The sequence below is a fragment of the Panulirus ornatus genome, chromosome 37, assembly GCF_036320965.1.
Source record: "Panulirus ornatus isolate Po-2019 chromosome 37, ASM3632096v1, whole genome shotgun sequence".
In the NCBI taxonomy this organism is placed as follows: Eukaryota; Metazoa; Arthropoda; class Malacostraca; order Decapoda; family Palinuridae; genus Panulirus; species Panulirus ornatus.
Window position 1 is genome coordinate 28,766,870 of NC_092260.1, and position 16,057 is coordinate 28,782,926.

Consider the following 16,057-nt stretch of genomic DNA (forward strand, 5'->3'; position numbering starts at 1 on the left):
CTTAAAAACTCTACAAAATATGTAATCGACTTACAAAGATCATACTCGACCAATTAAAACTTTCACACCAGAACCGTCCTTCACAAATGTTATATCTATCAGTTTCAAAGTGGAATGAAGTGAATCATGAGCGGTGCGGAGCAAGGTCTGATGTATATAACGAGAATAAATTATGTGGCCATCAATACAGCACCGTAGGCGAAGGTGACGGCGATGACAGTGATGTAACCATGACAGAGGTACGCCATCTAAAGCGTCGTTATCAGGGTCTCTCTCACAGGTTCGTGTAAGTACATCATCTCAACTCGTGAAGAAACTATATGATCACTCTGACAGGACAACAAGGAAGGGGATGTAAGCCGCAGGTGTTAGTTAGTCACTGCCTTAAAAGCAAAACAGCGGAAGTATCCTTAAAACAGGTAATGGGGAGACACCCAAACAGCTGATATCCTAGAATAGATTTCGTACCGTTACATTATATCATTTTGGATGCAGTTGCTGACAAAGGCATGTCCAACGCTAAAAATGAATGTCACAATAATAAAATACTGGATTAGTGGTCATGTCTAAGAACAAGGGAAAAGATAAGACTCTTGAGTAGGCGGGGCGTAGGAACCGGATAGCTGGATCGCTGCGGGCAAGAAGGGCACCGGATGAGTGGAAGTGATAATTCATGAATGAAGTCTTATGTCCGGATATGACTCTTGTGACTTAAGTCTCTTCTTGTATAAAGCAGGCTACACAGTTGAGATTTAGAAAGATCTGAGAATATTGCTTATTTCTTTGACCCCGAAAAATGAGGTTATTAGGATTTATACATTTAGATTTTATTCCGTCACCTTAAACGTGGCCTTACGAGATCCCGTAAAGTTGCGGTACAAAAAATACCACTTCCGCCATCTGACCTCTTCCCAGCACGTCAAGTGTGGCAATAATGCAAACTTTGCGTAGTCTAGCCTAGACACACAATTACAGTCGAGGGCCATCTCTTGCTTGGCTCGTTACGGTAGCAATGACGATAATATCTTTAACAGCAGCAAGAGAAGTTGCATTACCGTTGCATTTGATTAGTTGAAACAGTACCATCAACCTAAGATTCAGTAATGGTAATCAATAAAAGGTGATTTTGTGGAACAGACTTAAGTTCCTAGGAACAGCTTCTCATATTTTTCAGTTTCATTGGTAATTATCTGATCACCATTACAACACAAGCCCTTCTTTCCTCATTGCATTCAGAAGCTGCATTCATATTGGGCATGCAAAGAATTCCATTATATATATATATATATATATATATATATATATATATATATATATATATATATATATATAAACCTTAAGATAGCAATAACATAAGCTGAAGTAAGTACACTATGGAGCCAAGCTGTATATCAACATGTTTGTCGCCAAGTTGTCCTCGGAGTTGGTCATAAAGTAGGCTCGGACGATATCAACTATGGAGGCACTGCGTCCCGCTATGAGCAGATACTCAAGATAACAGACACAAAGGAGACCACTTCGAGCATACGAAGATGATAAGAAGCACAAAGGACACCCACTCTGAGAAGACGAAGATGATAGCAAGTACAGAGGACCATTTCCCAAGAGTCTGACACATGGGGTATGGAGGGGTATGACGTGTGATGACATCAGACCGTTGTTTTGGCTCAAGTGACGACCTACGTTGCCTTGGTCACATATTATCCGGGGGTTATGAGAACCTGTCCTCTAGCCTTATCCTGTAGCCACAAGACTAATCCAAACGAGATTAGCAGGCAGAGGACACAGGTATGTATGAAGTAACAAATATATAATCCCTGATTTAGAAATGATAAGATTCACAAGGAGAAGCTGACAGCTTGAGTCCCTAGGTCCCTAGTGATATTGGAGGGGAGGTGGGGGGTAGGGGAGGCTACGTCTACCGTGAAATATAAATCATAAATTCTGAAAAAAAATTGGGTAAGGAGAAAATACCTGAGAATTAAGTGTAATTCTTAGGATAGATTATTTCACTGTACTGTGAAAACTCTTCACAAACGCACATGCAAAAGCTCCCTCTTGCACGTAAATAAATAAGATGCGTCACACTGGCTCAGGAAATATGAATTATACATATGTACATACCAGAATTTCCTGTCCGCTTCACTTGGCATCTTTGTGGTCTGAGTATCATGAAGCACCTCAGCGAGTGTAGCAGCGAAATGAGAGATGGTCAGACATAGCATCAGGCTGAGGCTGCCGGCACAACACAAAAGCACGAACATATAAAAATAGGTAATCACACGCACACAAACTAGTGTGTGTGTGTGTGTGTGTGTGTGTGTGTGTGTGTGCATACATACATACACAGTAGTAAAGATATGGTACATATTCACAAGGTTAAAAAGAAGAGGCAAAACGAGTGTAAAACTCTCTCCCCCATAAGCTGAAATAGTAAAGACACATGGCTAGGCTCCTTCTTAACTTACACTTTCATAACCCAGCTATATTAACTTTTCACTTACAATGGCATACGAGTCCATCACCACAATCAAACGAGCATCTCCTTCACTCATATTTTCATAAACCATTTCCATATACTTTCTACTGGTGTCCTGACGAGGTTCTCCAATCTTCTGTCCTTAGTTTCTTCCAGGTACTGTTACCTGGTACTATCCTATTGAACTGTTACGTGGCACTTCCATATACCCTCACATGCCTTTATCTGGCTAACCAAGATAATTCTATGAACAATTATCTGGTTCTCCCATATACTGTTATCTATTTCTCTCAGATACTTCCACGGACTGTTATCTGTTTCTCAGATAATTCCATGTACGGTTATCTGTTCCTCACATACTTCCATGTACTGTTACTTGTTTCTCTCATATACTTCCGTGTACTGTTTGTCATCTGGCTGTCCTATGTACTGTTACCGGGTGCACCCGGATCCTCCCAGAACAACGTAGCTGGCCACGTAATCACTGCCCCGACAGATCATATGTTTATTTTGAAACCTGCCAATACCACATTACCATACTAAATCGGATCGCTTTTTCACCATCCCTCCCATCACTCTCCCTTACCATACCTCCATAGTTTGTCTCTTGATGATTTACCACCGGTTTCAACACCTGCTACACCCTCCATCAGTCATAACCATATGCACACTATCCCCATATTCGGATTCCCATTCAAACACCCCTTCTACCATGACTAACCCCATTCCACTGCCACCCTCCTAACCCAAAACGCATTTTTAACCATCAGCTGCACGTTTGAAAGTAGTTTATTATTATTATCAATAATATTATCATTATCATTATCATTGATATTATTATTATCATTATTATTATTACTATTATCATTATCATTATTATTATTATTATTATTATTATTATTATTATTATTATTACTATTATTATTATCATTATTATTATTATTATTATTATTATTATTATTATTATTATTATCATTATTATTACTATCATTATTATAATTATTATTATTATAATTATTATAATTATTATTATTATTATTATTATTATTATTATTATCATTATTATTATCATTATTATTATTATTAGTAGTAGTATATTACTGCCAACATCATTTCCTCTTCCGACTGTCATATTTACCTCTACTAGTACCCTTATCACTCGCCGCACATCACCCCAACACTACCCACTACACAAAACCATCTATAACGCTCTGACCACAACCGTCCACTTATCCTACCATCAACACCCTTCCCCCAGAATAACCCGACCCAATGCGACTCCAATCATCCTCAACCACACCAGCGGTGTATCTCCCCAGGCTACAGCCTCTGCCGGAAGTGTTGGTGCAAGGCCCAGCCCGGGCCAGCGCCGCCCCCAGGCCCTGCCACCGTGGGCGGCTGGCTCCCTTCCACCCATGTAATAACTCGTAACACAAGTCCCCAGCATCTCCCACCATCTAAATACCCCACAAAACTTTTACTCCAGGATATATATATATATATATATATATATATATATATATATATATATATATATATATATATATATATATATATATATATGTGTGTGTGTGTGTGTGTGTGTGTGTGTGTGTGTGTAAACAATATAAATAGATACCTTACATAAACATTAACAGTAAGCTTAGAATTTTCAAGCTGAGGAAGATATTTATGGCGTATCTCCCACACCTCGTGTGCTATTTTTACTTTCCCGCCTCCCCACATTCTGGGAGGACATGTTACCCAAATTCTGGGGGTTGAGTTTTACCTACACTTTTTGATGACAATATTTTTTCTTGTCTACCTTATCTGGGGAGGACTATTTTTGGCCTTACATCTTACCCCTTTGGATGACATATACAACATGACACCTTCCTTGCCAAATATGCATCATGTGTTTGAATATTTCCTTCAAATCCTAGAAGCGTTTCTATTTTCTTTTTCAATTCCTAACGTCAAATATCTTGCCAATAACTGAATAGATTTTGGTGTCACTGTCCTGTCAATGATACCAAACACTGCATTTAAGGTAAATGTATCCGCAATACAAGTCGTCTCTGAAAACAGTTAACTAAATATATTTACATATGAATATCACTTTCTTTGACGAATCTCAGGATCTTAAAGAAGTTCCCGCGACCTATTTATCTGTAAAATCTTAAATTCTTCTATAAGCTTCTCTAGGAGGACATTAATGCCTTATCTTCTTGCAGCGATCTTAATCTTATGAACATGTTCATCATTACTGATTGGTTCGTCGTGCACTATGTCTGAAACCCTTGATGCAATGTTTTCACGCATTCATAGATGCCATTTTTGGCAGTAACAAACTCGAAATAGGGTCTAGCGACCCTGACTGTACATCAAGGTCGCTCGGACTCTCCCAGAGGATTCAAAGTGAAGATTCATCTCAAACTTGCATATAGATATGGCTACGGTTCCTGTCATCTGGTTAGCACATAAAGACTTTAATATATATAATTTCAAAGGTCAGCTAGAGATCAGTACTTGACAGTAAAGACACCTACCTATAACGCAGAGAAACACTGTGTTCGTTTTTCTCATTTGTCGTACATCATTATTACTCGTACGAAACTGAGCTTGGCGGAGGTTGTACGATATGACCTTTTTATATGGCCAGGCGAAACTCAAATCCCCTGAAGGTACCGAATGAATACAATAAAACTGCCATGGTTTACCTGATATTTCATGTACGATAATCTTAGTACTACAGGGAGACGTTGAGAGAACAGACTGTAGTTGAGAAAAATCGCACATCTGCAGCCATTGGCATGGAAGTCTCCCATAGTGGCCGAGGATTATCCTGTTCACCAACCGACCCCCAGCCAGACCATTGGGGTTGCTGGGTACGCCGCCCTTATTAGCCAGGTGACCTCCATTCCCCTGTAGTGATGTACACAAGAAATATACTACGTACATTCTTACAATACGGATGATGGTTTCAGTGCCACTCAGACTAAGATTCGTTGCTCTCCACGAGAATCCACAGAAAAGTGAACAATGTTCACAGATACGAGGTTCGGTGACAGTATCAAGTAGAGAAAGCCCCAGTCATCAGCGTCTGACCTTGGCCTTAACTTTCACCCAATCTCCGCTTTCACTTCGTGCGTAAATATTCAAGAGAGAAAGCTACTAATACGAGTAAGAAAGAGAAGAAAGAAATTCGACAAAGAAGGACGGAATAAAGTTGTAAATAGCTGTGACTGCAGCAATCTAGCTGTGACGTTCTGGCAACGACTTCTGTCAACCTCGAGGAACCTGATCACTCCACTGTAGTCAACCACTGGGGATGGAGTTACTACTAACAGTCAAGCAGACACCAAACCGGGGCGTCATTCATCAACCCCGCCAGTAATGAGCACTCACCAAGGCACCAGTGTGGTCAACAGGCTCTCCCAGCGATACACAACCTTCAACAACAAACAAAACAAATCACCAGGCACTCAACACACTAAAAATCATCTCCTAGTTACCAGGCAAAACACCGGTTACCACATGCCATGCGGAAGGAAGCAAATCGCTGACCGTGGAAGGTCTGGAGACGAACCTTGGGGACACGCATGCGTTGTGGTTGGTTCTCTGCCTGGACCTGGAGGCCGAGATCCGAGTTATTTTGCCGTATGTCTTACAGTTTGGGTCGGCCGGGGTACCATCTCCCTGTACGATCACTGTATGGTGTCGATACACGAATCGTTCACTGAACACCATATATATATATATATATATATATATATATATATATATATATATATATATATATATATATATATAATATATATATATATATATATATGTATATATATATATATATGGTGTTCAGTGTGTGTGTGTGTGTGTGTGTGTGTGTGTGTGTGTGTGTGTGTGTGTGTAAAAATGTGCTAATGGATTCAACCTTCAACGAGGATGTACCATCATCAGCGTATAGAAAAGAATACACCACCGTCAGGTACCTTTTTGCCCGAAGGGCCCTAAGTTGCTCCTCTCGTGTGTGGATTGCCCCCTCGAAGTTGCAAAATTCTCACAAAGAGGATCTATAATAACAATAATAATAATAATAATAATAATAATGATAATGATAATAATAATGATAATAATAATAATAATAATAATAATAATAATAATAATAATAATAATAATAATAATAATAATAATAAAATTATAATAATAACAGGATGTATCTTTAAAACAACTCTGAAAATAAACCATAAAAAAATGACAATGATATAGCTAAAAATAACGATGAACGCAACTCAATAAGATAATAATGATGTATTCCAAAAATAATGTTGAAAATACGCAAAAAAAGACGTTGAAAACCGTTTAATATCTGTCCCTGGACTGGAGGAAATCAGGTGAGGTTATCATTGGTTGTAATCACTTATTGGCGTTTTTTTTTGTGTGTCAGTTTTGAATACATTGTTTACAATAATCTTATTTTTCCCCTCTATTCTCAGTGCCCTGCCCACTTTTCAGTTCTTTATATCAATAAGACTGGGGGGAAAGTACAACTAACAACTCCTAGTTGAACTGGTGATCGTGGGATGATTGAGTTAATGGTTTGGAGAGTTTGTGTTGTTGGTTGTCAAGTGGTTCATTCAATGGTTGTGAAGTGCTTGAGACAGTGGTTGTTAAGAGATAGATTTGCTGGTTGCCGAGTTACGGTTGTGGAGTGGATGAGTTAGCGGTTATATAATGGTTGGGCTGATGGTTATGAAGTGACTGAGTCAGTGGTTTTGAAATAGCTGGGTTGGTTGTTTTGGAGTTTGTGGGTCTGTAGTGGTTGGGTTAAAAGTTATGAGATGGTTGGATTGGTGGTTGTAGAGTGGATGAAACAGTGGTTACAATGTGGTTGATTTGATGGTCATAAGGTTGGGTTGGAGGTTGTCCTGTAGTTGAGTTAGTAGATATGAAATGGTGGAGTTAATGGTTATGACATGGTCCAGTTGGTCGTTGTAGAGTGGTTGTGTAATGGTAAGGTTAAATGTTATGAAATGGTTGGGTTAGTGGTTGTAGATTGGATGGGTTAGTGGCCACAAGTTGATGGCTGTGGAGTGGTAAAGCTGGCGTGGAGTTGCAGTGGTAGAAACGCCAACTGAATTACCGCGTGATAAGTTCCTTGTCAGGCCCAAGTGTCTGTCAAGTCGATGGCCTCGCTAATGGACCGTGCTGACAGCAGTCAGACGTTCGACAAATGAAAACCAAATATAGTAAATAATTCTTCGTGATAAATGCCTTCTTTTATAACCTAAGTATAAGAAAAGTCGAAAATGTAGTATGGCAACCCTCTGTATCCTTAAGATATTGCGTTATATATCTCGTCTTAAATTTCACAGAAAGAAAACTACATCTTAAATTATGACACATACAACACAGACTTCAAGAAGCACAAAGAAGGTCTAAGAGGGGGCGACAAAGGTATTGTTAGAATTACCACCGCTGAGTTAGCGGGGAAGGTTAGAGTCAGTAAATATGTCCGTCATGGAAGAAAGAAAAGTAAGGGGTGACCTAATCACAATCTTTACTCAGTCTTTAAACCGGTTTTATATCAACAGTGACCAGTTGTTCGTAGATTCAAGGATAAAACAACCTGAGGCCATGAAATGAAGTTAAAAAACTTGTTGGAATAGATGAAAAGAAATATACCGAAATTAAAAGATGTGTGATAATAGAGAATGTTCAAGAGAAGAAGGTCCCACGAGTGTAAAACTCCTTTCTTATGCAGTGCAATCAGGTAATAACACACACACACACACACACACACACACACACACACACACACACACACACACACACACCTCCAGTTTGGTCTCCCGCTTCTCCGTGTTCCCTCCACCCCTGACACATATATCCTCTTTGTCAACCTTTCCTCACTCATTCTCTCTGTGTCCAAACTATTTCAACACACTCTCCTCTGCTCTGTTAACCACACTCTTTTTATTTCCACACAAGCTTAATGTAAATTATAATTACGTACATTCGTACTTTAGAAAACAACTGATTATACTCAAATAAACTCTCTCTCTCTCTCTCTCTCTCTCTCTCTCTCTCTCTCTCTCTCTCTCTCTCTCTCTCTCTCTCTCTCTCTCTCTCAAGTCTGTAGATAATAGCACACTTTCTGACATTTGACACCTTGAAAGCACTCATACAACCGCTTACCTCACTCGATCACAAACACACACACACACACACCAAGGCATGCTGGCACTCATGCTATATCTTCCTAGTTATCTTCCTCGACGCATGTGCACAACCCCTAAAGAAAAACATGATAGCCTGATTCGTTTACCAGGAAGGGGTATCAGCGGTGAGATTTCCTTTAGTTTTCTCAGTGAACATCATCAAGAGCATCACTGGTTCAAGGGAAGCCATGATTGCAGCAAGAACAGAGGTTGCCGTGAAAAGATAACAGGAGTGCCTGCAGCCACAACTATTCTCACAGTCAGTGTAACAGCGGAAGTAAGAGAAGCTATTAATACAGCAATGTAGGTAATGAAAACAGTAGCAAACGTAACCGCAGCCTTAGACAAGAAGAAAAATTACTGTCAACAAAATAGAATGGAAGAAGCATAAACAGCAGCAAACAGCAACACAACAGAGCCGCAATAGCAACAGCTGCAGCCGGAACAACACTTGTACCAGCAGCAGGAAACACACGAAGGAACAACACCAGCTCTAGCCATGGCCGCGTGACGTCACCCTGAGCGTCGTCAACCCCTGACAGATACACTCTTCTACCCCTGTAACCATGGCAACTCTTTGACCATTGGTTTGCGGGTAAAGGAAACCACACTACATGAGCCAATCACATATTAGCAATCATGACGTCAGCCTCCCGTATCCCCAGCACCAGCCAGTCAGGTAGGAGCATTATGATGGCGTAGGAATTGATAGGTTGTTTTGGCACTGTGGCGGGTCAGGCGAGGACAACGGCTGTGTGGGAGCGCTTCTGGGAACGGCAGGAGCAATGTCAGTCTCTTGACTTAAAGCGAAGGCTAAGACGGTGACGCAGAGACGGTCGGGCGATGCAAGGTCAAGGCAAGGGAACCAAAAGAATCTGTAGGAAAATGAGGAACTTGATTATAGAGATGAATATAAGCAAAAGCTAGAGTAATATAAGGACACAGACGAGCAATAAGATAATGGGAAAGTCATAAACCATGAGAGATTCAACCAAATAACTTCCCTATCTACCCTACCCTCCTAAGAGGACTTACGGCGAGAGACAGAGCAAGAGAGGGAGAATATTTGAGCTGACATAAGGCCCAGCTTCATATAGACTGGCGACGTGGGAGTGCTTCGGACAGAAGTGTCTGAACATGTGATGTTTCAATTTTGAAACAAAAAGTTTTTTTGAGCTGAAAAATACCCTGAAGACAATTATATAGTACTATCTCATCATTTGCTTCGTATTTACTTGGTATCTATCAGCAACTGAGAGCTTTATCATATATTTTCCATGAAAATTTCAAGTATAGATGTCTGGATATGTCAAGTTTCAATCTTGAAACAAAAAGTCTTTTTTGAGCTCAAAAATACCTTGAACTATTACCGTCAATTTTTGGTAGTTTTCTCAGAAAAATAATTTCCTACAAAACGTAAATATAAGGATTATTTTTCACACTGAATACAAATCTGAGGTTAAAATTTCGATAGGTCGTCTTTGTGACCTTTGCATAATCTTTTAAATGAAGATAATTGTAAAGTATCATTTAATCATTTGCTTCGTATTTACTTGGTATCTACCGGTAACTGATATCTCTATCATATATTTCCTATTAAATTATCAAGTATAGAAGTGTCTGAATACGTTATGTTTCTCTTTTGAAACAAAAAGTTTTTTAAGCTGAAAAATACCCTGAACTGTTACCTTCAATTTTTGGTAATTTTCTCAGAAAAGTCGATTTCTCATTAAACCTTATAAAAAGGATTATTTTTCACGCTGAATACAAATCTGGGGTTAAAATTTCGATAGGTCGTCTTTACGACGATTAATTAATCTTTTAAATGAAAGCAATTATAAAGTATCATTTGATAATTTGCTTCGTATTTACTTGGTATCTATCGGTAACTGAGAACTTTATCACATATTTTCCATGAAAATTTCAAGTATAGAGGTGTCTGAACATGTTATGTTTCAATTTTGAAACAAAATGTTTTTTGAGCTGAAAAATACCCCGAACTATTAACTTCAATTTTTGGTAGTTTTCTCAGACAGAATCCTGGCAGGATGCGTGGAACCGGGTGATGTCAGGATTCCCGGGATGGCGGTATACCATGGGAACCTCCCGCAGGAGGTGATGAGGCTGCACATATAAAGGCTCAGGAGGGGAAACTGACTAACCAAGGAGGGGTAGCAGCGCCCGGAGAGAAAATGGATGAGAAATAGATTAATATGACGCTGCTACAGTGGTTATAGAACGAGAGTTAATGAGGCCATCTTAACCACTAGGTCATGCTACAGAAGCTATAGAATTAGGGTTAATGAGACTACCTTACACACTAACCATTGCTATAGAGGTTACAGAATGAATGTGGCCACCTAGGTAATACATGACCTTGAACACATTTAACATGATATAATCCTATCTATAAGCCCTTAACACTTTCTCTACACAAAGAGTTAAAAAAAAAAATATTATGAAGACCAAGGGAAACCCATTTGGTTCAAATTTACTGCTTATCTTGCAAGCCACATGTGCTCAGCGGTATCATGTTACCTCATTCTTGGTTTATTATAAGAGCAAGTAGACTGAGCCTGTAATGCTGTCTCGAGTTAACTAACTAAAGAAAAAAAAGTGGCATAGCACGATGCGTGTAGCTTTCTCGACTTTCTGCGGCGCGTATTGTTGTGATGACTAGGTGTTGAAGGTTAGCTCCATAATCTAACATGAAGGTCCCACCACAGTTACATCCTAGTAACAAAATTCCCTATAATGACTTTAATGAGTGGCTTCACACACACACACACAAGAAAAATGCCCTCGAGAGATCGTGGAGTAAATTGGACTAATCATCCTTGGACTCATAATTACGATTGTTTCCTTCGCTGTATATCATAGTTTTTGTTTAGTTAGTAGATGTTTAGATACTCTTTTAAAGCGCATACATGATTATTGCGATATATATATATATATATAGAGTTGTGCGCAGGAGGATGGATGTGCTGGAAATGAGATGTTTGAGGACAATGTGTGGTGTGAGGTGGTTTGATCGAGTAAGTAACGTAAGGGTAAGAGAGATGTGTGGAAATAAAAAGAGCGTGGTTGAGAGAGCAGAAGAGGGTGTTTTGAAATGGTTTGGGCACATGGAGAGAATGAGTGAGGAAAGATTGACCAAGAGGATATATGTGTCGGAGGTGGAGGGAACGAGGAGAAGAGGGAGACCAAATTGGAGGTGGAAAGATGGAGTGAAAAAGATTTTGTGTGATCGGGGCCTGAACATGCAGGAGGGTGAAAGGAGGGCAAGGAATAGAGTGAATTGGAGCAATGTGGTATACAGGGTTTGACGTGCTGTCAGTGGATTGAATCAAGGCATGTGAAGCGTCTGGGGTAAACCATGGAAAGCTGTGTAGGTATGTATATTTGCGTGTGTGGACGTGTGTATGTACATGTGTATGGGGGGGGGGGGGGGTTGGGCCATTTCTTTCGTCTGTTTCCTTGCGCTACCTCGCAAACGCGGGAGACAGCGACAAAGTATAAAAAAAAAAAAAAAAAAATATATATATATATATATATATATATATATATATCATGGCTATTTGTTCATCTTTTAACTTAGAGGTAGATCAGGAACATTCATCCTCATAATCATGTATGTACAATTATACTTTTCCGAAAACACGAGGAATCAGTTCGTTTGCACACAGAGCATTTCCTTTATATTGCTTCATATCATACAAATGGTATCAAAGTACATGTAGGTGCGTTCAATGTATACATATATGTGTATGCATATACTAGTGAATAAGAGAACGGATATCCTCTCTAAATGGTATAACTGGAAGAATGAGACACGCTCAAGGAAGACCTATTCCTCGTGGAGTTAAGCTTAACAAGTGTCAGGGGCAACCAAGTTAAATTTAGCTGCTATGTTAACTGTCAGATGCTCGCCTTGATCACTTTCTTTACTAGTCTGGTTTTATCTCTCTTTCCCTGTCTAGTTTACAAGGCAAGGAATCATGATAATAATAATAATAAAAAAAGTCATGCATCGGCAGCCATTCTTGAAACATTCTGAGATAAATGTGTGATATCTGGATATGTTTACGTTTAGAGAGCTACGTCATAGTATCATCAGTTGTTGTTGTTGTTGGATGTACACAAGAACCGAGTCATAAATAAGACGTGAGGGATCAGTCGAACTTCCATTTACAAGTGGCTGACATTACGATATACCGCTTCTTGAAGAGCTTCTGTTTGTGAAGTGAAGAGGAATCTGGGATATGTAATGGGGCTAAGATCCTGAAATGTCGAGCAAGCTTTAGATTACATTCGCCAGGCTCCTGGGATACCAAGCGTTCAGCGTACTAACAGGCTCACGTTTTACACTTAATGTGACGTGAACTTGACCAGACATGGGACTAACACTCCTCATAAAGCTTAATAGTGTCAGCCTTGGTACACATTCCACACAAGGGTATGTGTTTTGACGCAAGTTGGAGGAGGAATATCCTGAATTTGAGCCTGTTGCCGTGCGTCATTCCTTTGAGCAGAATAAACATTTCGTGAAACAAAGAAATTTGCAGCTAATGTCGTTTGCAAACTTACGCAAGAAACTTGGCGTTATTCATTCACCGAGGAACAAAACGGAGAGCAAGGAGACATGGTGAATGGAAGAATATTTCAAAGGGTATAAAAAACAGAAGGAAAGTGGAAAGCAGGTTACATTCAAGAAGCAAATTATTTCACTACGAGAGAGAGAGAGAGAGAGAGAGAGAGAGAGAGAGAGAGAGAGAGAGAGAGAGAGAGAGAGAGAGAGAGAGAGAGAGAGAGCATAACACTAAATCAAGAAGATAAACACGTATAATATTATCCAAGGAGCTAATGTACTACACCGCTTATACAAAGTGTGTTTACATGTCTCCTCCCTCAGTCAGAGGGCCCAAATCTTCACGAGGCACCACGCGCATAATGAACGCTGGAATATCTAAAATCTGGTAGAAGAAAAAAGGACATAATTCAGTTTTACATATTATCAACACTGGAATGAAGCAGGACCGAGAATCAATTTCGGTAGCAAGTGCTAGCGACAGTGATCCTTGACTACGGGCGGGGTCCGGGGTCCGCACACCAACCCACGATGATAAGCTTCAACCGCAGTGCATATAAACAGTCTCCCTTTTAAACAGTCATTCATCTTCAAACGTATTCAAGGACTTGGTTTCATAACAGCATCGACCGAGTCATTAATCTTGACGATGACTGATTCAAGTGCTTGGCTCTTACAACAGCTATTGCCTGACACTACTATCCAAACAGTTACGGATTCGCTGACTCGTCTTTCAAGATATCATTACTCGAAATAGTTGATCACAGAAGTAATCACACTCGGCCACTAAGATCGTTCACGTCAGTAACGAATGGTGCCAAGCTTTTTTTTTTTCATTAGACGTTTCTCTTGTGCAGTCATTTTACCTGCAGCATGCAATAATATTTCTGAAACAGTCCTGATAATCTCTTTCTTTTTTTCATATACAACTGTAATTTTTATAAATATCATTCTCATTTAGCTAAGCCGTTGCCTTTCTCATTAAACGTTGGTACCTACAGCAAAGCCATGCGGTAGGGAGCGAACAGCTGTTGTATGACGTTTAATACGTGCTACGCACGATGCCAAGGTATTCAGACTGTGTGGTGCGTGTACTGTTGTTATCACGTGCCGAGTCCCTTGGGTGTGGGTATAGCGTGATCCGAGGCAGGCTACTGGTGTGACCAGAATGATCAACTTGGGGTTATTGCAGAGTAAATACATAAATACATAAACGGTGCAGACAACTCGATTCTGTACGCGCAATCAATCAATCAATCAATATATATATATATATATATATATATATATATATATATATATATATATATATATATATATATATATATATATATGTATATATATTTATGATTGCACCTCTACCACACTGAACACAAGCTTCACACTACGCATCCTGAATGTCTTCAGCCATCCACTAACCTCTTCCCGCTGAGTATTAGCGGCAATATGTCACAGCTAAGTAATTAACGGTACCTCCTACTACATCGTAACACAAGATTCTTGACGCAACCCTCGTAACAATTACACACACACACACAAACGGCAGTGCCCTCGGGAATAATTCTTTCTCAAACCTTTTTGTCTCTTCTTACCGACCTCCCATCACCAGCTGATACGTGTGAAAGTCCTGTCATATGGAGTTGACGTCACAATCACATTGTAAAGCCAGGACAGCAGTAGCAACTATGCATCAGTACATCACACAGTTCAATCAGTGACTCACTCTAAGCAAGATGTCTGCAATCCCACAGAATCCATCGTCCATCTCAACCACAAACGTACATGAATCCAACCGAAGACCTTCTCATGACTGAATGGTCAACCACTTCAGCTCAACAGACTTCCAACCATACTCGTTATCACACACGAGACGCACACGACATTTACGTCCCACAACACAAACATGAACACAAAGGCTGTAACTAAACTATACGCCCTCAGAGTATTTACCGGTACCAATTTTGGACACAAAAAAAAGAATAACTTGGTGTCCTGTACGAGCAGTTCGTCCGCTCCACCCTAAACCGCCCCTTGCTTGACTGGTCATCGACGAAGTCAAGAGCAAACATAACAAGGCTGCAGACCACACAAGGATCAGGTCAAAGGCCAGGCCATGCTTGAGGATCGTTACCGTCGTGCTCAAGGGGTTAGCTAAACAACCTCACTGCATCATTATCAATCAGGGCAGCGAGCGAGAGGGCGAGGCTACTGCCTTGATGTGATCATGATATACATATCAACTTGACAGGGCCGAAAAATCCCGAAACGATCTCGTTAATCTTTGAAACACGTTTTTTCCCCCCTCAGATTTTCTCCAAGTTACCCTTAAATCATTTCTCCCTAATTATCCTTAATTCTGCCTCCTCCGCCCTTTTATATGATTGATTTAAGGCACTTATATCCGTAACTGGAGCCCTCTCTTTAAAAAAATACATACAGTAAATATCCACACATATTCAAACAAATACAAATGCATCCAAAATCAACTAACCTCACGTCTGGTTCGGTTCGTTCGACAGATACTGGAGCTGGTACCATGCATGAGAAAGAGGGAGAAAGAAAAGTTATTTCTACAGGAAAATCAAAATAGTGTAAGTGAGCGTTGTCTGCTATGTAGAAAACAAATATTCAGAGTTCGATACCATAGGAAGGAATGTAGAGAGGCAGAGAAAGAGGGAAGCAGACAGATATAAGGAGCGATCACGTCATGAGGACACTGGAGCATATAAGAACTTGTTTGTCGAGGTGCTTAGCAGTCTAAGAGAACCAGACGCTGTGCTTAGCATAAAG

At 39.9% G+C, this 16,057-nt stretch overlaps 1 protein-coding gene across 3 annotated transcripts in view; it reads right to left on the bottom strand.

The window, feature by feature from the left end:
- Positions 1–16,057, bottom strand: part of BHD (folliculin) — a 79,458-nt gene that overhangs the window by 51,255 nt on the left and 12,146 nt on the right. Inside the window, exon 2 of one of the 3 annotated variants that reach the window (XM_071684107.1) lies at positions 2,125–2,235. The exons of the other annotated variants lie outside the window; for them this stretch is intronic. The gene's annotated coding sequence lies outside the window, so the exon portion shown is untranslated. The remainder of the gene's footprint in view (positions 1–2,124; positions 2,236–16,057) is intronic. 3 annotated transcript variants of the gene reach the window in all.